This window comes from Mytilus californianus, unplaced genomic scaffold (genome assembly GCF_021869535.1).
Source record: "Mytilus californianus isolate M0D057914Y unplaced genomic scaffold, xbMytCali1.0.p SCAF_2, whole genome shotgun sequence".
Taxonomy (NCBI): domain Eukaryota; kingdom Metazoa; phylum Mollusca; class Bivalvia; order Mytilida; family Mytilidae; genus Mytilus; species Mytilus californianus.
In genome coordinates, this window is record NW_026262668.1 from 56264503 (window position 1) to 56289698 (window position 25196).

Sequence of the window (25196 nt, forward strand, 5' to 3'; positions counted from 1 at the left end):
CAAAAGATTATGTCAATCCAGTATGTCAAGCTTTTAAGGGTAAGTATGATAAGGGCCTTATTCGTCATCCAACATTAAATGGTATAGTAAATAAATATGAAGATATGTACAAGTAAAACAATAACAAAAGATACAGTATCAAGCTGTATGCTTGATTAAGTTTTGGTCAAATTTGTTGATTCTCTTATGTTGATGGCCTCATAGTGAACTTAAAGTAGCTTTGCAGAACTTATCACCTTCTTTATAACCAACGACGTCTATTATGATTTGAAAAAAAATGGCGGCGAAACTACTTTGTTTTCAGGCGCTTACAATAGGTCTTATATAACAAATTACCCGTCTCACGACTCTGAGTATTTTTCATCAAAAAATAAAATCAAGAAGTCCAATAAAACCAAATAATCTGAAAAAAGAAACATTTAATTGTTAAGGATACTCATTATTCAAATATAGAAAAAGAGGCGTGGGGCATTCCACATTGCAGTCCAACTACAATGAATAGACAAAATCTTCATCGACAACAAAAATAACCATACATATATGTGAAGCTTTACATTTTAAGGATCATTTTTGAAAAGATGTGAGATACCGTTGGAAATATATTAATTGTGTTCTTATATGTTTAAATTTTACTACGTTTCACTCTCTAGTCTCTACACTTTTCGATGCCTATTATGAACGAAAAACTTTCAGGTGTAAGCGGCCATACTTTTCTAACACAAAAAACAAGCAAACAACCAAAGAAAAAGCCAACGATCAACTCCGATATCTGTTTGAAAAAAAATAATCGATAAAACGACATTACCCCCAATTTCCAGTTTTAATACTTCCCCCCCCCCCCCCAAATAAAAAATTGGTAAATCTAAAAAAAGGTATAAGCCTTTTATAATTTTTGTTATCTACTACAATTTACATACAATTTTGAACGAATTGAACTACAAAGAGAAAACATTTTCCACTTTCATCAGCTATGAGACGGCTAGCTTTTTAGAAAAGCTATTACTTGTTCAGTTTATAAGAATTCATAATTGAAAGGGTTATTTGCATGAGTATAGATCAATTGCTTTTCTTTCACCCAAGCCATGCATATACTCAGAGAACAAAAAGGATAAAAAACTTGAACACAAGTAAAGTATAAGTAAACTTTTTGAAAATAAAGTAGTTCCCTACTTTACCATCTTACTATTTTATGACGTATTAGGACCTAAATTAAATAAAAATTTTTGCAAAGTTTTAAAATATCCAGTTACCTTTAAAGAATAATGATAAGATCCGAAATAAGGTAACTTTAAACTGTGAAGGAAAACATGTATATATGATGAATCGTTCTAAACCCCAACCCTTTTACATAAGTCTTATAAAATAACCTTCTCATTATAAATTCTGATGTACGTATAGCACCTTTAACTAACAATTATAAGAAAGTTTAATTTAAGACCACTTAAATTCTAAATTCTTATTTGTAAATATATCCAGTTCTTACTTAACTTATTCTTACACTTCAGCACATTATGAATATTATTTTTAAAATTTTATGATGACAATCCTATGAATTAGTTATAATATTAATTATTTAGTAATTATTATTGCCTAAATTCAGTCATCTGTACATAATTAAATGTTTCCTTATGTTCTAAGGTGTATATAGTTGCTACAATTATACCCTATGGGTAGTGCTCCACAATTAATGGAGGAATATACAAGAAACTGAACTGAACTGAACTGATTAATCGTAGAGAGATGTACCTAAATTTATGGTACATAGTTAACAGAAAAAAGTTTCATTCTCAGTCTTATTTCAACTGTATTAATTTTAAAGACATGTCACATCCAAACGAAGTCTTTGTATATGTACATGTATACGTCTTGTCTTGTCTATAGTCGGGAAATTTTCAATTCAATTAATTTCATTTGAAAACGTTAAAAATAATATAGATCTTATTGGTTGCAAAACGTGACGTCCTTTTTGGATAAAACCCCTGTTTCATCTACGAGGAAAGTCCTATAATATAAGAATGCATATATAGGTGTGGTTGAACATTGATAGTAAAAAAAGGAAAATCTGGCATCAATAGAGCGCATAATAAATTAAAAAATAATTCCCGAAATAAATGTATATAAAATATGTGTGTGACTATTGAAAGTGTATCCACATATTTACAAGACACTGTCGCTTTTTTCACTCGTTCTTGTCCAGTAACACCGTGTATCATCGGTACAGCGGATATAGGTACTAACCTGATCGATTTTTCTTCTGACACGGTAAGAAAGTCTTTGTTTTGTTTACATAATATCAATGTGTACTCAATCTAAACATAATTGTTGTTTTAAGAAATGATTTGGTCGTAGGTTGATGATTAGAGAAGTCTCATTATTTTCTTAAAACAAGAACGCTTACTAAAACATGTGCAAATACTTGTCAAAGAAGTTGGCGCTCGTCTCATCCGATATGATTCTATATTCAATATTGCAACTCTTTTTCTGATAGAAGGCCATGCACTGTGTATACGTAATAAGTATAGCTGTTTCAATAATTGGCATTGAAATCTTTCATACATATGTTATTTTTCGATATTTTATTCCGAAAAGAAGCGTTGTGTACAGTGTATAGCTGACCACATAAATCCTTCTGTACGGTGCGTAGTTAAATGAATGTACGGTATATAGCTTTTCACCCTTCGAAGTACCTATTAAGCTATATCCGCTGTACCGATGAGTGAGTAATAAATTCCTCAAACGAGTTTGAATAGGGAAATAAAATCTGAAGAAGGAATTTGTCATCAACATTTTAATAAGGCAATATTTGGTTTTGAATGAAGCCCGTTCTTATCTGTATTTGTTGCCGTACTTATCAAAATACGATTTTCAAATAATCAAACTCAAACAGTAAAGTTTTGTTTCTCCTTAAAATCGTTCTTCTCCAGTATTACCATGATTACAAGCCTGAACGAATTTCAATGAGAAAATAAATTCTGAATAATGAATTTGACTCCATTTTTCTGTCAGTTTTCTGTCCCAATCAAGACCGACCCCCTTTCACAAACGGGCTAAAATAATGCGTACATTGAACTCCCGTCATTTATCATATTTGGTTTTTTTTTCTTAACATTTTCAGGTAGTAAGATTTGGTTTTAAATCGAGCTCATGAGAAATTATGAACTTTTTGGTCTTACAGAAAACATGTTATTTCATATCAATTTAATGTTGTTTTTGCAAGACTCATAATCAAGAACAGCGAGAAAGACTATTTCGCAGACTGTTGAATGATACTCAGTCCGTTCTTACAACGAATAAGTCCTTATGCACAGATGTTAAATAAAGATAAAACAAAAACTTGCCCATAAGCCAAACCAAAGAAAGAAACCAATAAAAGCACGTAATCTACCCAGATATTAGACTTATCAAAACACAACAAAAAACACTTTGTATGTTTATATTAAATAAAATATGATATTCGTTTATTTAATTGATGTTGGAAAGGAGAAAAAAATCACGAAGAAAAACAAAAAAACGAACTGATAATAGACAAACTATAAAACAATATCAATTGTTATTTCTTTTACTTTAGAACTGCAGAACGTATAATAACAAAATCAATTTAGCTGACTCATTACACATAAACTGTATAAAAATACATTAAATGGGACTTTTGAGGTTTTTTTCTCCATTATCGTTAAAGTCAATACACAAAGTATTTAATTACATAAATCAATTTCGAAAAAACTTTAAAATTTCGCATTATTAAATTTTAATAAAAAACACTGTTTTAATAACATAATATTCATAAGATAGATTAATAAAATATTGAATCTGAATATTCATAAGCAATTAGGATAATCCAATCAATTTTGTTGATTGGATTATTCACGGCTGAGTAGTTGTGAATCAGTGACACGTGCCCTCATTATTTTATAAAAATATTGAATATCTATTTAAGTTCGTTTTCAAAATATTACAAAAGTTTCCACTAAAATAGACAACGTGAAAAGAATGTAAACATTTTTCCTGTGTGCATATACGATGACTTTAAAAGAGTCCTGGGTGCACTTTGTATGTCCTGAGTGCACTCAGGAGGTCCTGGGCAGTGTTTAGACGTACCCGTTGATTTGCAACTGTATTTTTTCTGTTTTGGCACATACTTATATATGAACCTCATTAAATTCGATCTCAAAATAGCGAATATAAAGGAACAGATATTTTAAAGTCTTAATAAATTCCATTGAGCACAAAACTAATCCAAATTCGATTTCAATTATTTCGTGATTCTAAAATACGTTTTTTTTGTGGCAGAAATTGCAATTATTTTTTTTTATCTGATATGACTTTGAAACACTGATTTAAGATTTATATTGTCCACAAAATATCATAAAATATAAGGGATAAAAAAGACGCTTTTCTATTATTTTTTTTACAAGGTTGTTAATTGTTTAATTATGTCGTAATTTGCTTGGTCAGTGGCGGATTCAGGAGCCGACATATCGCTTCCCCTTTGATTGGATAATATATCATTTTTAGCATAATTAAAATCATCATTTTTTTTTATCCTGGCTACACGTGGCGTTATTTCTCCGTCTGTATAACACAGCTAGTGAATTAGTCTAAATATCCATCCAATGCATAGTAATATTTCTTTTTCATCACTTTTTTTATTCTTAAATATAAGCGTTGTCTATTTCTATCTGACAAGCACACACATGGACTTTTTCATTAGTATAGAAAGTCCCTGGCCAACAATAGCAACAACGTTAAGATTAAGATATATGATAATTTTTCCAAGCAAAGTGGCAAAAACATGCATATATAGAGTTACGTAGGTGCAAAACAAAACTATATATTAATAGTCAATTTCGACTATTTAATAAAGGATTATAGGTCGAACACGACACACGATTCTTGATTTCCAATGTACATGATTTAAAACCGTGTTTTTTCTTCTACAGATTGCATTTTGAAGAACACATGCTTAGCCATGATCGTTGAATGTTCAGCGTACAATATTACATAATATTCAGGATGATTTCAACGAAAAGCAAACGAAAAAGATTTTTTTTTTTAAATCCGAGCATTCCTTTAATTCAACATTTAAAACCGTTTTGTTTTACGCAAAACATATAAAATTGAGAATGACTGATGTACTTTTTATTCTCTCTAACACTTAGGATTGGTAGTCCCGACAGCTTTCTCTCCATTAGTAAGGGAGGTCCTGGGTAAGAGAGGTCCTATTCTTAACAGTAAGCGAACACTGAAAAGTCACAGGACAAAAAGTCACAGGACAGGAAGTGACAATTGTTTAAGTATGTAAGAGAAATATCTTGAAAAATTACTTTGTATTACATATATTCTTTTTACAGTTTATGAAATTGTTCATTAGCCTTGGTAAATGAAGATTTATTAAATTTTAATCATGCAAATGATATAATATTTCTTAGCACCATGAAGCTGTTTAGGTACCAATCCACTTTGATAGTCTGTTTACTAAACAATTATTTGTTCATTTAATACATTTGTTTACAGAGTTGGTTTATATATACAATAGTTCAAGATACATACAAAATATATTTTTTTAAATAAGTATTTTCTCTTTTTCAAAGAAAATAGTCTCAGAAACTGAATTGTGACCTTTCGTCTGTGACCTTTTGTCCACAAGCACGCATTATTTATGAGTAAAGTTGGAACAAAGGTCAATTTGGCTCTGATTCACAACAATTGTTCTCTTGTTAACATGACCTTTTTTGTCGACACGCGCTCGCCGTATCAGGCTAGAACAAACCAATGCATATCAATGTCACATGTGTCTTTTCCTCGACTGAATGTTATTAGCAATATTAATATTGGATACAATTGTAACGTAATGAATTGCATTTGATCCTAGTCCTAAGTTTAATTTTTGGTTGAATCAGTTGAACATCTAAGTGATCATCGATGTGTAATATTTGACACTGGACATTATTTTAGGAGCGATGCAATACAAATAATGTATTTCTATCAGTCATTTACTTCAGTTAAAGACTTTTGAATGTAACAATATGGTACAAATCGATTTGATTTACTGAATTGCATATTTCTTTTTATCGAAATGAAAATATTATAAACTGCTCCCGGTTAATATAAATAAGAAGATGTGGTATGTGTGCCAAATAATCATCTCCATCCAAGTTACAAAGTATAAAACAATTATAGATTAAAAATACGGCCTCAACACGGAGCTTTGGCTCACACCGAACAGCAAGCTATAAGGGTCCCCAAAATGACTAGTGTAAAACAATTCAAAATGGAAAAACAAAGGTATAATCTTTAAGTATGTAGTCATTTCGCTACGTTATTCTATAGCTTTTTGGTCAATTTCGAAAAAGCAAGTAAGCATCTCACTGTTTTTTAAATGAGAAGTAACGCTGGTGTTATAAAAAAAATCTGATACGAAACAGAAATATAAACCGTACACAAGATTTTATCAATCGTTGTTTGATATTTTTCTATATGATTTATTCTTGTATTAGTTCTTGCTAAAAAAAACTTGATGATAAAAAAAAAATCAAGAGAGGTATCGAAATCGGTCTTTATAGGTACCTAATGGTAAATATAAACTGTCAACTAAATTCTTAAAATATTCTTTATTCTTGTTGCATTTTTTTTGAAAAAATAATGTTTTATTTGTCAATGTAATAATTTTACCCGGTAAATCCTTATATAAGATAAAACATGGAACTTTATTCATTTTACGTCCATAGATAAAACATCATAAGCGTTGCATGGGTAATTATTTAGATAGTTTATGACAACCCGTTTCGGTTGACTGCTTAGATAATCCGTTTATTGAAATGTAAATAACTTTCACCAAGCAACTGTCATCTGTATAATATTTAAAAATTTAAAGTAAATTAGATACTAAGAATATATTTTTCTTGACAAATTTTATATGGATCAGAACTATTATTTTACATTAGAAACAAAAAATGTATAAGAAAATTTCAGAACATCTTTGGGATATATTACTTATCATTATATATTTACGGGCGGAATGAATAAATACAGGACTACTTTATGTCAGAAAGCACGACTGCAAAGTTTTAATGACTAACACATTTCCCGGTTAAGACAATTAATCTTTTCTTATATAACCAATTAAATGTTAAAAATTCTATCGGGAAAAAATGAATTGTACGTTTGCATACGTTATTTAATGAAATAGATATACAGTATTACACTAAAAGACCACAAAAGAATATCCTCCTAGCTATGCCGATTTTATTCATAAAGGGGAGTAACCCCTGATAAACACAGATAAAGTGTCGCTCGTTTTATTTAAAATATTTAAAATCTTAACACGACTGAACACGATCTTACAGCAACTAAACAGATTTTTTACCTTTGGTCTTATTTTATCTGAACGTGATCTAATCAAGTCTTATTTGAACGCTAGAAGAATCTGTATTGTTTATCTTGACCCGTCTGATCTGACTGAACACGATATATCGGAACAGAGTCTGAAAGTCTAAACCGGTCTTAACGTTTTTCCCTAGCAGTAAATCAAGGCGATTAAGACTTGATCAGACCAAAATGACCGTTTAAGACTTAAATCTTGCTACTGGTGCATCCTTAGATGTTAGCGTTACTGGTAGTGGTAAATCCAGAAAAAAATGTCGGACGCATGCAATTTATAAAGGGAGTGAAATTTCATTTACAGAAGGTTACGTTTTGTTGAAGGTTTAATTTTTCATAAACCACTCGTTTAAAAATTGATGTTTGGTTCTTATTAACAGGGATAGGAAATCAACACCTTACTTCAATTGTTATCTATCACAATGTTCAGTTATTTGCATTAGATTAAATTAAGACTTTTTTCTAAAATATTTGTATTGTGAATATTGTCATAAATGGTTTTTGTCGAGCCCGCGAAATTTATTTCGCGAAAGCGAGACAAAGCGATCCTAAATTTCGTCGTCGGTGTCGGCATCGTCAACATTTAGGTTCAGTCTGTGGTTAAATGATTTTTAGACATCAATAACTTTGTCAAACCTACATGAAATTTTATGAAATTTGGACAGAAGCTTGTTTATGTACTAGATACAGTATCCAGAGCAAAATTTTGAAAATATTTATTTTTTAACTTTTCCGTATTTTACTGATAAATGGACTCAGTTTTTTTACAGTTAACAAGTAGATACAGTATGGGGGTAAAGTTTGTTACACATCAATTACTTTGTCAAACCTTTATAGAGTTTTATGAAACTTTAGCAGAACCTTTTTAATGATTAAGAGATAATGTCTGAAGCAAACCTTTGAAAATATATGTTTTTTTTTATTTTTAGTATTTTTTCTGATAGATAGTCCAGCGCTGAAGATGTAATTTAGCAGTTTTGTACTCAAAAAGTCCGTTCAGAACAAAATTTACCAAAAACAAATACATGTTGCACAACTGTATCATATATCAAGTCTGACATTTTACTTAGGTGTGATGGAGGGGGTGTTTGAGAATGAGGATTGCAGAGAATTAACCTTGAAACTTATTTTGATAAAGAGATCATTCCCTATTAGTCCCGAAGATCCCGAATGAGTTCTTAATGCATTACAAAGATTTTTAGGGCTGGAGTTTAAATCAGCTCTGCCTGAGTTCACACCCCAGGACTTGACTTAACTAAAATCTTCAATATGCTTTGTGGTTTATCTCTTCAACGATAGGTTTTACATCTTCAGTGCTTGACTTTACATCTTAAGGGATAGAGATTACTTTTTTAGGACTGGAAATAAAAGACACAACTCTTTATCTATATGAGAACAACAGGTCTCCGAATGTTTATGATAATAATGTATCTTTATCTTGATAATTTTTCATTTTGTTGTATACAGGAAGTCCAAAACTGAAATATGCAAAATTCATGAGTTTATCAAAAAAGTGTAAATGCATCAACTGTTTTCTATTTTTTTCAAACGGTTTTTGATAACTTCAATGGTTAGAAAAAAATTCTTCTCTGTAAGAAACAACAAAATTAGAAACTTGTGTCAATTTATGAGAATATTCCACGTCAAAAATTTCTTCTCCTTGACCTTATAATAAGTACATAGAGAAGTCAGTTTAATGGAAGAAATTTCTTTTTTTGGATACAAAATAAAATCATTGTAGCAGTAAGTTCATTGGAAGACATTTCTTTTATCAGTCGTAGGCCTAAAATATAATACTTATGGCAGTTAATTCGTTGGAAATAATTTCTTCTTTCAAACGCAATATGAATTACTTCGAGATATTTGCTCGTTTGGAGAAATTTCTTCTATCAGATTCAAACCTAAATTGAAATATTTAATGTAAGCCGTTAATTGATGGAAGAAATTACTTCTATCAAACCCACATTTAGATCTAAAATGAAACACATGTAGCTGTTAGTTCGTTGGAAGAAATCTCTTTATCAAACCTGACCTAAATGTAATATTTGTGGCAGTTAGTAAGTTGGAAGAAATTTCTTCTATCAAACCTTTAATGAAATGTTCTTCTATCAGATACAGACCTAAAATGAAATACTTGTTGCACTTAGTAAGTTGGAAGAAATTTCTTCTATCAGAGTCTACATTTAGATCTAAAATGAAAACATGTAGCTGTTAGAAAGTTGGAACAAACTATCAGACTTAGACCTAAAATATAAAATCTTAATTGAAATATTTGGAGCAGTTAGTTCGTTGGAAACATTTCTAGCCTTTAATAAATTTAAACCATTGGTAGAAATTTTATTCATCATGAAGCAAATAACGTGACTGTGAGTAACACAATAATACGCAGGAACTGGCGAGATGTACCTGTATGGCTATTTTTCTTGAAATCACATAAATTTACATGACATTTTGGCATCTAACAGTATAAATAAAGATGTGTAGCTTAACATAATTTGGTATGGCATCGTTTTTGTCCTTTTACTCTGAAAAAAATCCTCCTAGATGTTGGGAAATAATTCACATTTTAAACAACCATATATGCCTGTAAACTTTTAGACTGCACTTTCAGGTAATTTTGCAGAAAGAAAATTTCTCATTTGAAAAATATCAAGCTGAATAATTTCTAATAGCTCAATCGAAAAATAGATTAACATGTATCTGAAAAACTCCGTTTAAATCAAACACATCCTAAACTGATAGCCTTTAAAATGAACATTTAAATGGAATTTTGTATATTGAAATTTTTCGGAGTGAATAAACTGACGGATTAAATTATCGTTTATCGTTAATTACAACTTCTCGTCCAAGCAAATTGCTTGAATTTTCCTGCAAATTTTCATAGCACATATTTTTTCCGTGTACTAAGTAACTGAGCATGAATGACCACAAGGGATTGTAATCAAGATATTAAAACAAATATTGGCACTGGCTATTTTGGAATAAAATGCTGTGTCCCAAATTAAAAAAAAAGTGTGTAATCTGTTTTCTCATTAATTTTTAAATATCCTGTTTTTAAAATCTTTTGATTAAAAAATATTTTTGACAATTTAAAAAAAAAAGAATAACAAATATGATCCAGAAAACCTTGATTTAAGTACAACGCTATCTTATAATTGTGGCAATTTATCATTCATGCAATTAATATGTACACAAACAAGTGTGTACTATGAAATCTTATGAAACCTTGTATATATATGGAAAAGTTATAAAATTTGTCCAAGCTGTGCATAAAAAAGGAAATAAATAAGGCTGAAAATGCACTTAATATTGATATTCAATATGAATAATCACATTTTGTCTTATGATTTATTGGAGTTAAATTACAACATTTGAACAACAATTTCAGCGCTTGGATAAATCTTTAAGTTTTTACTTTGAAATTAAAAAAAAAAAAAAAAATCAAAACCTATAGTCTTTGATCTATTGATAGTTGCTTTTTAATGCCTATCCGCTAGACTATCTAAGCGATGTAATTGTTGTTTTAATGTTGTAATTTAATTCCAATGAAGAAGGCCGGAATGGCTGAAATGGACGGAAACTGTGTTATAGTTTTTATTAAACAGTCAACCAGAGTATATATATATATATATATATATCATACGACCCTTTACGATACATATTCAGCTAATCTGCAATCAACTCCATCATCATGACTAATATATCATGTACTGTGTTACAACTCTAGATTCTACTGACGAGGAAAGCTAGTTATTAGTTCAGTCTAGGTGGCCGAGTGGTCTAGAGCGATGGACACAGTGCAGGCGGTGTTGTCTCGATATCCCAATAGCATGAGTTCGAATCCCGGCGAGAGAAGAACAAAAATTTGTTTCCGCAAATTTGCAGATTTAACATTGTTGTGCTGATATTTAGAGAAGTTATGTGTATATATATATATATATTCTGATAAATTTATTATTTTTTTATTTGAAATTGAAAAAAAAAACACAAAACCTATAATCTTTGATCTATTGATATATGCTTTCTAATGCCTATCCGCTAGACTAGCTATGGTCACATATATCTATATGTTTCAAATGTATTATAGCTTTAGTTTTACTACGAAATTGAAAAATGTTTTCAAAACAGGTAAAGCTTCCAGTGCAATTTAATTATATATGCCTGCTTATATGGTCAATTTAATGTGTCATCTTACCATGTAAAGATTTACATGTAGTAAAACACCGCTTTATATCAATATACATACTTACACCAGCAGCTACCATCTTTTCATTCTGGAGTCAAGGGCCCTTTGAAATCACATATTTTACTATGATACTAGTGAGTAGATTTACAAAACATAAAACTTAGTTAATGAACTCCGTTTTACAAACACCTGTGATGCAAGTAGTCAGCCAAAATAAACTATCAATACAAGGACCAAAATATCGTCCACCGTCGAAAATGGATTGGGAAGAGTGTCGTCAGGTTATTAAAGATGCTCTTTCATCCTATTGTAAAAAATGGTGTAAACGGGAGAAATCTGACAAAAAGTCACTTGATTCCTATTTGAATAAATGTCTGAATATTGTTGATATTTGCATATCACATTTCAAAAATAATTAAGAAATAAATAAAAGAATAAGTAATACGCCAATTTCTAGGATTAAAAAAAAAATTCAAGAACTCACAAAGCGTTTTGTGTTCGTACCAGCCGACAAAGCAGCCAACAATGTGGTGGTGGTATGACGTAAATACTACACGGAAGTCCTTAAGAATGAAATTATTCATTCAACTACGTTTAAGGCCGTACGCTCCACAGAGTGTCATATAGTAAATAATCATGTCACAACCACAGCTCAGCTTAAGCCCTCTTCTGAACATTTGAAGGTCCCCACTATGTATTGGTTACCTAAACTACACAAAAAACCGTAAAATATCGTTTCATCTCGGCCTCTAGTAAGTGTTCTACTACTAGAATTTCAGTGCTTTTAACGAGTTCCTTAACTACTATCAAAGAACTGATCACTAATTTTTGTAATAAAACATATGAAAATAGTGGAATTAACCATTTTTGGAGTGTAAAAAATTCGTTGGATGTTTTAGATAAATTACGTGTTTTTGATGGTCCTTCTGATTCGGATGACAGTTTCGACTTTTCCACTCTTTACATTACACTTCCACACGATCTTACCAAACAAAAGTTTTCCTGCTTAATTAAACGGTCGTTCGATAAATCTGATCTCATATAAAGCCTTTTTCTCAAACGAGAAAGGTAAATATGCTAGATATACTTACTTGAAGAGTGTGATGAGATGATTAAAGCCATAAATTTTCTCCTTGACAACATTTATGTACGTTTCGGCAATCAAATTTATCGACATATTTTAGGTATTTCTATGGGCACAAATTGTGCCCCTTTAATAGCAGACTTTTTCCTGCACTGTTATTAATCACAGTTTATGGCCAAACTAAGTAACGATCCGTCAAAATTCCATTTAATTGATAAATTCAATAACACTTACCGCTATCTTCATGATATTATTTCATTAGATAATCAAGAATTCTCTAAGTATACTGCAGAAATTTACCCACTTCAAATAAATCAAATGTTAAGAGCAATAACTGTCCTTTCCTAGATTTAGATATTTCAGTTTTACACCAGAAACTCCACATAAAAATTTACGACAAAAGGAATGAGTTTTCCTTCCCTATTGTTAATTTTCCTTTTTTGGGTGGTGATGTTCCTCTGGCACCATCTTACGGTGTTTATATATCCCAACTCATACGCTATGCTCGTGTCTGTAGTGACGTTTTGGATTTTAATGAGCGTAATCTATGTATTGCTGGTAAATTATTAAGTCAGGGATTTCGTTACCACAAATTACTTAAAACCTTTACTAAATTCTTCCATAGATACAAACATTTAGTTTGCAAGTTTGGCTGTACCTGTAAAAAACTTATTTCAGACGGAATAACACACCCTAAATTTCACGGTGATGTTGTTTACCGAGCCCGGAAATTCATATACGATCCGGGTAAACTTATCAATCCTTTAAATAAACCCATTCTAAAAGGTTCCCAATTGAACACTGTAATTAGATCTTTGAATATTGTTTTTATTGGTATAAATATTGATTTTGTTATCAGTAAAATAATATCATACTACATAGTTTTGCTATACACATATTCACTTTAACGGTACTACAATCTGTCGATACCTTTATTTTGGCATTGCACAATGTCATGTTTTTCTCTGACTGTTAATGACGTCTTTACACTAAATCCAGTGGAAGTTGGATGTGTACTGATTGATATTTTAGTCTTAGAAACATGATTTTTTTTATTAGTTGCTATTGGCTTTGAACTAGCTGTCAGTAACTGCGAGTACTCTCAGATCTGTACTTAGTGTCCTTTTTGTTCTTAGGAATGAGGGATGGATACATACACTGTCACGTCCGGTCTATGTTTATCCAAAGTCAGGAGCCTGTAGTTCGGTAGCTCTCGTTGGTTCAAGTCTGTCATATTTGTTTTTCGTAAATTGTTTTGTTAGTTTTCTCAATTGAATTGTTTTATTTTTTCATGTCGGGGCCTTTAATAGCCGACTATACGGTATGGGTTTTCTCATTGTTTAAGGCTGTACGGTTACCTATAATTGCTTACATCCACTTTATTTGAACTTTGGTGGATGGTTGTCTCATTGTCAATCATACCTCATCTCCTTATTTTTATATCAATAAACCAATTAAAAGATTACATGAGTTGTAAATATGTGCTAAATTGGATAGTCTATGAAAAGGTTAATACTATGAAATTAAGTGCTAGGGGCAAGCCCCTCGCTCTAAATTTCATAGAACATACCTTTTCATAGACTAACCGATACATATTAAAGTCATATGAAACGAGTTTCTGGTAATTTTAATGTTATTTGAATTATTGAACCAATGATGCATATATACTGAACTAACGCTACTGGACGAAAAAACAACTGTCCATACCAGTAACAGTCGTTGTACGACTGTCTTAGTCTGTGGAAGACTGAAGATGACTGTCAAAGAAACTGATACAGTTGATTGATGTCTGTCCCAACACTTTTATGGGTTGTGAAAATAAAAAAATGTTATCATCAGTCATTTAAGGACTGTTGCAGTGATTTACGGGGTTGTCACAGTCAAATACTATTTATTACAGTCTTTCAAAAAGTTGTGGCAGTTGTATAATGTTTGTCCCAACCTTTTAATAGTTGGGACAGTTGAAATTTGTTTGTTTAAACTTTTCAGACGTTGATGCAGTCAAAAAATGTTTGTTACAACGTTTTTAGAGTTGGGAGAGTTGTAAAATGTTTGTTACAACTTTTTAAAGGTTGTTACAGTCATAAAATGTTTATTACAAATTTTAGAAGGTTGCTACAGTCGTTAACTGTTTAAAACAAACATTCCATAGGTTGTTGCAGTCGACAAATATTTTAGCGTCACGGTAGCAACTCAGTGTAAAAAAAATTCAATTCACCCGGCTCTCAAGATTTGATATAGTTGTGAAATAGCCCATAATTTATACTATTATCATATATTGTGCGGTTGTTGACTTGTTTTGTTTTTTTATTTATTTAAATTATTTTGCGATCGTTGTTTGTCTTTTGTCGTTTTCCGTTTATTGCCATAACATTGTCCGTTCTTTTTTGACATGTGCGTTTGACTTTACTTTAGGTATCTTTACTTTTTATTTTATCTATTCAGATTCGTTCATAACTGGTTTTACGTACAGAAGCCTTCGTTTAAAAATGGAGTTATAATATTATTGCAGAAGATGCCCGAGAAGATGCTTATGAATTCATTCAAATTTATATTTGAACAAGTTTTGATAAATTCTGAGGAATAGAAAATGAACCGTCGGTGTGACCTGAAGTAAATTTAAAGAATATGACTAAGTTAACAATATTGTACAGCATAATAAAACAGTTTTAATTTGAATTACTCTCCATGAGGGATATTTCCGATGATAAAAAAAATAATTAATTAAATCTGTCAAGTTTCATTAAAAACGGAAAACAATTCTTCACCGTGAACGATTTACCATCTTTTTTTTCTTGTCGGCAAACCTGCAAACTGGACCTGCAGGTCGGCAAACTATATTTTACACAGGAAACTACAGATGTTAGACCACATGTACAATATAAGCTGAGCTGGAAATTACAATCGGTGAGTAGAAATGAACAATATTTTAAAGCATGTCTATCGAATAATCATGGATCCAAGATTTTGAAGGGAAAATGTGCACATTTGTTCTCCCTACAGACCACAGGCGCTTGGGTATATGATACAGAAATTTTTTTAAATTTTTTTTTTTGTTGATTAAAATATTCAATTTTCTATATTTATACTACATATCTATCACTACTGCGCATGTCTCGCCTAGTTTCGAGTGATTTTACCAACTTTGAGACAAACCCCCATTTTACTATCCACACTAAGAAACAAAAAGGCAACTAACTCGACGCCATCTTGCGTGCTATAAATAAATAATAAAATTGACCTACCTGGATTTCCCATCGATTTTTATGGAAAACATGCCTTTCTCGCAGTCCGATCGCAGACGTCGTTTCTATTTATCAAATTGCTACTGTTCGTAACTTTTTTAGTCCATCTCAAGCATATAATAAAAAGATTTTCACTATTTTCACTAAATTCAAATTTACGTGCCCGGAAGTTTACTGTTTATATTCAGGGGAAGTTACTTTTTCCCGAACTTTTGTTAAAGGGAAGTAATATTTTCCCGGACTTTTTCGGAACATCTCTGCAAGTACACATTAAACAAAGAAAGGGATACGATGATTTCCGAACTAATACTGAATGTAAACAAACAGATATGATGGACGAAGAACAAGATCAAGCCTTTAATTTGATTGTAAGTACAACCCCCCCCCCCCAAAAAAATCAAATAAAAAAAAAATCAGATCAAATGGTCCACGCATTATTTTTTTAATTCTTTTCATAAGACAATTTTGTGTGAGCATTTGTATATTCATAAATTACCATGAAACTATGTTTTCCTTCGTAATTTCTTCCTTTGATTGACTTGCCATTATTTCTAAAACAAATCTTTTCTTTTTTCAGCAACGAAAAAGTTGCGCCTTTTTTATAATAGTTCGGAAATCATCGTATCCCTTTCTTTGTTTTATTTGTACTTGCAGAGATGTTCCGAAAAAGTCCGGGAAAATATTACTTCCCTTTAACAAAAGTTCGGGAAAAAGTAACTTCCCCTGAATATAAACAGTAAACTTCCGGGCACGTAAATTTGAATTTAGTGAAAATAGTGAAAATCTTTTTATTATATGCTTGAGATGGACTAAAAATGTTACGAACAGTAGCAATTTGATAAATAGAAACGACGTCTGCGATCGGACTGCGAAAAAGGCATGTTTTCCATAAAAATCGATGGGGAATCCAGGTAGGTCAATTTTATTATTTATTTATAGCACGCAAGATGGCGTCGAGTTAGTTGCCTTTTTGTTTCTTAGTGTGGATAGTAAAATGGGGGTTTGTCTCAAAGTTGGTAAAATCACTCGAAACTAGGTGAGACATGCGCAGTAGTGATAGATATGTAGTATAGATATAGAAAATTGAATATTTTAATCAACAACAAAAAAAAATAAAAAAAATTTCTGTATCATACATGTATACCCAAGCGCCTGTGGTGTTTACGTTAATTATATGCAGTGTGGGGAAATAGATGTAAATCTTGTTTACATTATTTCACGGTTGTAATGGCGATCGTACTACAACGACGCCTAGGAGTCGCGTCACAAACTAAGGCAGATAATTGGAAAAACCTGTCTATAATATATGAAGCAACTTTGTAATTAAAATTTATTCAATAAATATCAATGATGATCAAATAATTGTTATGATAACAAAATGTCAAAGTGGTTTGGCACTTAAATGGCTTCATGGTGCCAAGAAATGTATCATTTGCATGATTAAAATTTAATAATTTTTCATTTATCAAGGCTTATGAACAATTTCCTAAACTTAAAAATGAATAAATGTAAAAAAAAAAAGAAATTATTTGAAGATCTTTCTCTTATATATTACAACAATTGTCAACAAATTATTTGTGACTTTTTGTCCTATCCAATTTGCGACTTTATGTCCTGTGACTTTCTGTCCGTTTACCATATTGAACAAGGGTTGTGGGGGTTGTTGCATCTTTTCTCAAAATGAATAATTACAATGAATAAAACATCTATAAATATTTCATCATGTTAATTGCTTTATTACATGGTTTTAAGATAAAAAGAAATAAAAAAAAACATATTAAAAGAGCAAATTTAGCATCATAATTATATTCTTTTTAGATTTAACATAGAATATTAAATCACTATACATTTGTAAATACTTTGAACCTAAACTATATATTTTCATGTGAAATTTTTATATAAATTGTGCCCTGTAGCATGGTTAGTCAAAATTCATTTATGCCATAAATGTTATCTAGTAGTAACATTCAAGGATCTTTTTATTTATTCCACCATTAAAATGATTAAAGGACTTTCTATTCATGAGTCAAATTTGTGTGTTAACCCTTACCATGCGGGGGCCGTAATATTACGGCCGTACCCAGACCACCGTTATTTGGCACCAATGGCGCTCCATACATTTGGAGGTCAACGTAATGCCATTTAATTCGAAATGTATGCATGTTTCCTCAATCTTACACCATTAATTGTCATCTTTCTCACAGGCGCTTGGGTATACATGTATGATACAGAAATTTTTTTAAATTTTTTTTGTTGTTGATTAAAATATTCAATTTTCTATATCTATACTACATATCTATCACTACTGCGCATGTCTCACCTAGTTTCGAGTGATTTTACCAACTTTGAGACAAACCCCCATTTTACTATCCACACTAAGAAACAAAAAGGCAACTAACTCGACGCCATCTTGCGTGCTATAAATAAATAATAAAATTGACCTACCTGGATTCCCCATCGATTTTTATGGAAAACATGCCTTTTTCGCAGTCCGATCGCAGACGTCGTTTCTATTTATCAAATTGCTACTGTTCGTAACATTTTTAGTCCATCTCAAGCATATAATAAAAAGATTTTCACTATTTTCACTAAATTCAAATTTACGTGCCCGGAAGTTAACTGTTTATATTCAGGGAAAGTTACTTTTTCCCGAACTTTTGTTAAAGGGAAGTAATATTTTCCCGGACTTTTTCGGAACATCTCTGCAAGTACACATTAAACAAAGAAAGGGATACGATGATTTCCGAACTAATACTGAATGTAAACAAACAGATATGATGGACGAAGAACAAGATCAAGCCTTTAATTTGATTGTAAGTGCAACCCCCCCCCCCCCCCCAAAAAAAAAAAATCAAATAAAAAAAAAATCAGATCAAATGGTCCACGCATTATTTTTTTAATTCTTTTCATAAGACAATTTTGTGTGAGCATTTGTATATTCATAAATTACCATGAAACTATGTTTTCCTTCGTAATTTCTTCCTTTGATTGACTTGCCATTATTTCTAAAACAAATCTTTTCTTTTTTCAGCAACGAAAAAGTTGCGCCTTTTTTATAATAGTTCGGAAATCATCGTATCCCTTTCTTTGTTTTATTTGTACTTGCAGAGATGTTCCGAAAAAGTCCGGGAAAATATTACTTCCCTTTAACAAAAGTTCGGGAAAAAGTAACTTCCCCTGAATATAAACAGTAAACTTCCGGGCACGTAAATTTGAATTTAGTGAAAATAGTGAAAATCTTTTTATTATATGCTTGAGATGGACTAAAAAAGTTACGAACAGTAGCAATTTGATAAATAGAAACGACGTCTGCGATCGGACTGCGAGAAAGGCATGTTTTCCATAAAAATCGATGGGAAATCCAGGTAGGTCAATTTTATTATTTATTTATAGCACACAAGATGGCGTCGAGTTAGTTGCCTTTTTGTTTCTTAGTGTGGATAGTAAAATGGGGGTTTGTCTCAAAGTTGGTAAAATCACTCAAAACTAGGCGAGACATGCGCAGTAGTGATAGATATGTAGTATAAATATAGAAAATTGAATATTTTAATCAACAACAAAAAAAATTTAAAAAAAATTTCTGTATCATATACCCAAGCGCCTGTGATCTTTCTCACTTTTAATGTTCATTTTGAGCTCATATACGAACTTGGAAAATTGAAATCGGACAAAATTGGGTTATTTGGAGGGGTGGGCTTACCTTCGAGGTCTGAAACACGAAGTTGTGAGGCCTGAAACTTGGACAAATAGTGTAAACCCCAAGGCATATAACTACTGATCGTGTCTATTATCAAACTACGCCTAGGCAACGACTACTTCCGGTTGCAGGTCCAGTTAAAGTAAAAAATCGGAAAAAGTCGGAAATTTTTAGAATTTTGGTGCAAATGACCTTTTTTAGACTGGTGTACCCAGATCAGTTTCACTCCGACCTAACAACTGTTGTGATTAATGTGTTCACTGGGGTCCACCCTACATGCAAACTACAGTTGGATGCATCTATTAGCATCCCTCGGACTTCCAAGTCGAGAAAAAGAACGTAAAAACGTCAAAATTGACGCCTTTTGCACCTGAGGACCACATTTCAGACAATTTCTGAAAACAATTCAGCATGGTAAGGGTTAAATTGTGTTTTGGTTACTTTATTGTTGCCTTACTGTTGGGTTGATGCATCATTGATATATAATTATATCCCACATCTCCTTTCATCATGTGCATTCACATCTGACTGCAGATTTTTTGCCTTTTCTACATAATTATTTTATGTTTAACATTCAATATGTGGGGAAAACATAACAAAAAAAATCTATCTGTAAGCATATTTTGTTTTATCTAAACATGGTATAAACTTTTTTAAAGTATTTTATGAAGCTCAAAATATTTTTTATAGATATTGTATTATCAAGTAAGTTGTCATAAAATTTACTGTGTTAACTGCATTGTATGTCTAAAAATTAGTTTAAAAATACCCTTTATTCAAATTCAAAATAAATAATTAAAATATATGTATTTACTGAACATGAATTAATGACCATGCAAATGTGACGTTATATAGATACAATGGATAAGCGTGGATTCTTGAAAAAGAAACCATGAGCCCGGATGGCGAATGGTTTGTTTTTTATGAATCTACGCTTATCCATTGTATCTATAACTTAAACTATTGTGTTAATTTCTTTTCAAAATTAAAGCTTTTTCTTAATTAGAAGGTATTGTAAGTGAGTTTAAATAACCATGTTATCGTGTCCAACAATGCATTGATAAATCTCAAATCACAATTAATTGGTTAACAAAATACAAATATAACACTTCTACCGTTAAAGATCTTATATTATCAGAAATCTGAATATTATCTTTTTTTTTTACAAAATAAGACATATTCGAACTGATTTCTAATAAAATTGAAAACGGAAATGGGGAATGTGTCAAAGAGACGACAACCCAACTAAAGAGCATACTTTAAACAGTATATATAATATTCACTATGTTACCGAAATTTCTAGCTCTCTAGGCACATCACAATTTTCTCGCATAGGAATTTGCAATCAAACATTTGTAAAATTATGTAGTAAAACAGATGAAATCGTACTATATTTATAAAACAAAAATTGACAATTAGAATGTAATAATTTTGTCTCAAACATGGGAAATAGCCAATAATAATCCAAAAAATTAACGGCAAAACTCGCTTTTATTACAAAAATAACCACTATAACATGCAAAATTAGAAACAAATCAGGATAACTTAAGAATTGAGACAACAGAGAGACTACAGGGATTAGAACCTAAACCGACAGGTCCCTATTGATCTTAACCATGCTAACCTTGCGGCTACCAACTTATACTATACTATTGCCTAATGTGTATATATAAAGGTACAAGCCCTGTGTGTCCGTTATTCCGATGTATATCAGATGTTTATTTATATATATAAAATAGACATTTAAATTGTAACCCATTGGTAGCCGAGAGGTTTCGTCGATGTGTTGATGTCAGTCACAAATAACAGATTTCAAGCAAGGGTTTCGATTCCCCGTGAAGGCATATAAAAATTACAAAAATTAAAGGTAAGTTTTAAAATTAATTCCATTAGTGAACAGAAATCAGTAAATTAACCAAATCAAACTTAATGCAATTAAGCACACAAAGGAAACAATTGAATATAATTTGGTGAGTCCATTTCAGCGGCAGAGGCAGATTTAGGCAGCGTTGATTCTAGAAAAAGAATCCACGGTAAATGAATAGGCTGACGTCACCACAATGGTTTAAATTAAAATAGATAATAATCAGGATGTTAACACTGGATAGGTTATAATCAGGAATTCTTATATACATGCTATAGCTAATATACAGATTAAGACACAATAGTTTATTGCCTTGGGGAGGAATTTAAACTGTCATGGGTATATATTGAAGATGATTTTATAATGATGTTCACAAATTATAATTGTCCTCTAAAATTTTGATAAATTTTTCAAAATAAATTATAATTTAAGAAAAATATGAAACAGCAGGATATAATATTATTATGGATACAAAAAATGCATATTTTAAAAGTTATCTGAGTATTGATTTATCAAAATAAAATTGGGTAAATAACTAAAATAAAATAAAGAAAGTGTTGTCTGAGCTGCAAAGCATTATTTAATACAAGCTGTAATAAGTAAAAAGTATACCGAGTAACACAAAAGATGTAAAATTAAACTCAAGGATTTAAAACATTAACAGGGAGCCTTGGAACAGTATATATATTATCCTGATTAACCTTAGGACAAAGATTCTACATTTACATCACAAAGGTTTATTCATTATATACACTTGACAAAAGGAAAGTCAATAGCATCTATATAGTAATCTGGTAACAGTGCATTTATTTATTTAATTATTTTTTTCATTCCTTAAACTTTTCTCTGTAGTATCAATCTATTTCATATTAACATGAACAAAAGCAATAACCTGTTGTGTTTTAGAGAGGAATAACTTTGTCCATGATGTCTGACTTTAAAGAATTGATGAAATAAAGTATGGTGTGAGCCTCAATAAGACAGTAACCCTTCAATGAAAGTACACAGTCACACGTGAAAAAATCATTACTGTAGGAAAAAAGACAACACAATATATAGAATTTAGACCCCCTAAAAAGATTTATTCTTCTTTAAAATTGGGACTTAAAATATAATTGTATAAGTCAGAGAAATTTTTTGTCAATCAAATGAGGATTGCTAGTTTTCATCTAGGTAAATACAGTTATCATGGTTATTGTAATTGACTTTCTTCTAAGTACCGTACAATGTATATAGTATTATGTTAGTTAAAATTTTACTGTACTTGAGTCTCAATGTATATTTTTTTTTGTAGATTCATATTGGCTTGAGCATGATTCCCACTTAGAATATGAAGCCTGCTACATGTGCACTTTGATGCATAGGAAATATAGATGTCACTGAGTCACTCTTATAGAGCGCTGCACATTGTGAAACAGTGGATTAATTCATTATTTTGTGCTAGTTATTTATTGTTTTTGGAAATAATGAATAGCACTTGCAGCATTATTCCATGATGATGATGCCTTGTGATGTTAGGATTAAATTGGACAAGAAAAATATTGTGCATTGTACAAATAGGAAACTTACAAATTGTATTAAAGGAGGACCACAGTACTGGATGACTAAATAACTTGGATAATCATAATAATTATTCATTTGATATATCAATAATGAATTTGGAATAACAAGATTTCATAGTTTCAGTGCATATTAATAGTGCAATCATACATTGTATCTGAATTCCATGAATACCTTGGATAATTATTCATTTGGAATAATGAAAATTCATAGTTTCAGTGAATGTTAATAATAATAGTGTATCATATCTGAATTCATGAATACTTTAGTGGATAATCAGTCATTTTAATATAATAACAATTTGGATAATGTGAATTTCTAGTTTCAGTGAAATTTACAAAACAGTGCATGTTTATGTTGGCATTGCAATTGTTAACTACCACCAGGGTGTGTAAAAAGACCTTAACCACCCATGAGGGTCTCTCGTAGTCCGTCACAATTGTTTAGTGTCAAATGACTGCTTGCTGTACTTTAAGTCTGAATTAGAATTAAATAAAACCTAAATTAGTGCCCAAGCATATTAAACAAATAAACCATGTACTTCAAAATATAATTTTATTGTCCCGCCTGCGCAACAAAAGTTGAAGTATGCAAGAAATAGGTATTACAATCTGGCAGCGGCTACAGCATAACCTATTTGTATAAAGCTTCACTAGGTACATTTTAGAAGCTTAAAGACCTGGATACTTCTTTATGTTATGAAGTTTCTGTTAATCATGTTAATAACTTGTCCGTTGCACTTTACCTTGTTTTCATTGTCTGTCAGGCAGGGTTAACCTGACCTTGACTTCATTTCATGGATCAGTGATTAAGGTTATTTCAGTTACTTTGTCAAGTTTGTTTCTCAGATACTACAAGCAGTAGGAATGGTAGGTCAACTATATTTGGTGTATGAAATGATTGTAAGGTGAATATATTTTACTGCAAGACTTGCATCAGACTTTGACCTCAATGAAAATGTTATGGTTCATTGAACAATGTTTAGTTTTTGTGGTTTGGTCTATTTCCCAATGTTTCTCAGATGCTATAAACTACATGTACAAGTACATGCATGACATGTATAGGATCACTATTTTTGGCATATTGGATAGGACAAGTACACATCAAAACTTACTTGTCCGAATGAAATTGTAACTGGTCCAAAAAAAAACTTAAGGTGGCTCACCCCAATATGGACCCCCGGTAGAATTTTTTTATTTTCACATATTTTGTAGATTTTTTTATGCTGAATCCAAAAATGGAAAGAAAAAAGGGGGTCACCAGGCTCGTTTTCCCCTCAAATGGAAGCGAAATGTGCTATTTTGACCCTATTTCCAAACGTTTCCACCCTTACAACAATAACGACTACATCAAATTCAAAGACTTTTAGAACCATGTCAGTATGATTATTATGTGAAAAAACAATTAAATTTGAAATGTAAACGTTTCCCTTGGTTGTTTAGACGTTAAAATCCTTTTATTTTCAGATTTATGTCTAAATTTGGCATTTTCTAATTTCAGTTTAAGGCTAAAAATATTGGTTAAATCAATTTTTCGTAAAATTTCTCCGGTAGATTTTTTTTAAAAACGGATATGTTAAAGCTATGACTTTTTCGAGCATTTTAAGGTAAAATAAAATGGGGGTCACCAGGCTTTTAAAAAAGTTACGAGCTTTTGTTTAACCCCTCTACCCCATGATGCCTGATTTCAATGCACTCCATTTATTACTTTCCTTTCTTGTGAATTTTTATTGATGTCTTTGAATAAAATAATGTTTGTAATTATATCAATGAACGATAGCTGAATATAAATGTGATTAACATTTTACTGTTTGTTATAAAAAAGCGAAATTTTGATTATTTTGGTGAAATACGGTAATTTTGTCTGGCGCGAGTTGCTTCCCTCTAATTTGGCGCCATAATCGGACAACAGAAATTTCAGGGTCGCCATTGCTGAGCAGCACACTGCACTGATAAATACGACCATGTGCATGAATAACAGACATAGTGGCGAATAGGTAACGATGAAGGTAGAGTCTTTACATAAGAAAACATAGATTTTAATATATTAGACAGCCAAATGTTATCAGTATCACGAAAAATACAAAGTGGGGGGTTATCTCAAAATTATGAAAATACTCGCTACTGTTGAAAATCACTGCGGCTGAAACCTTGCATGGGCTAAATTTCTGTTCTATGTAT

The 25196-nt window shown here is 31.2% G+C and overlaps 1 protein-coding gene and 1 long non-coding RNA gene across 2 annotated transcripts in view; one reads left to right on the plus strand and one right to left on the minus strand.

Moving 5' to 3' along the window:
• LOC127730081 (galactoside alpha-(1,2)-fucosyltransferase 2-like) overlaps nucleotides 1-25196 on the minus strand; it is a 73794-nt gene that overhangs the window by 15897 nt on the left and 32701 nt on the right. The gene's annotated exons all lie outside the window — the stretch shown is intronic.
• On the plus strand, nucleotides 15265-23556 carry LOC127730093 (uncharacterized). The gene is made up of 2 exons (XR_007994963.1): nucleotides 15265-15557; nucleotides 22751-23556. It is a non-coding gene; the product is annotated as an uncharacterized LOC127730093 (long non-coding RNA).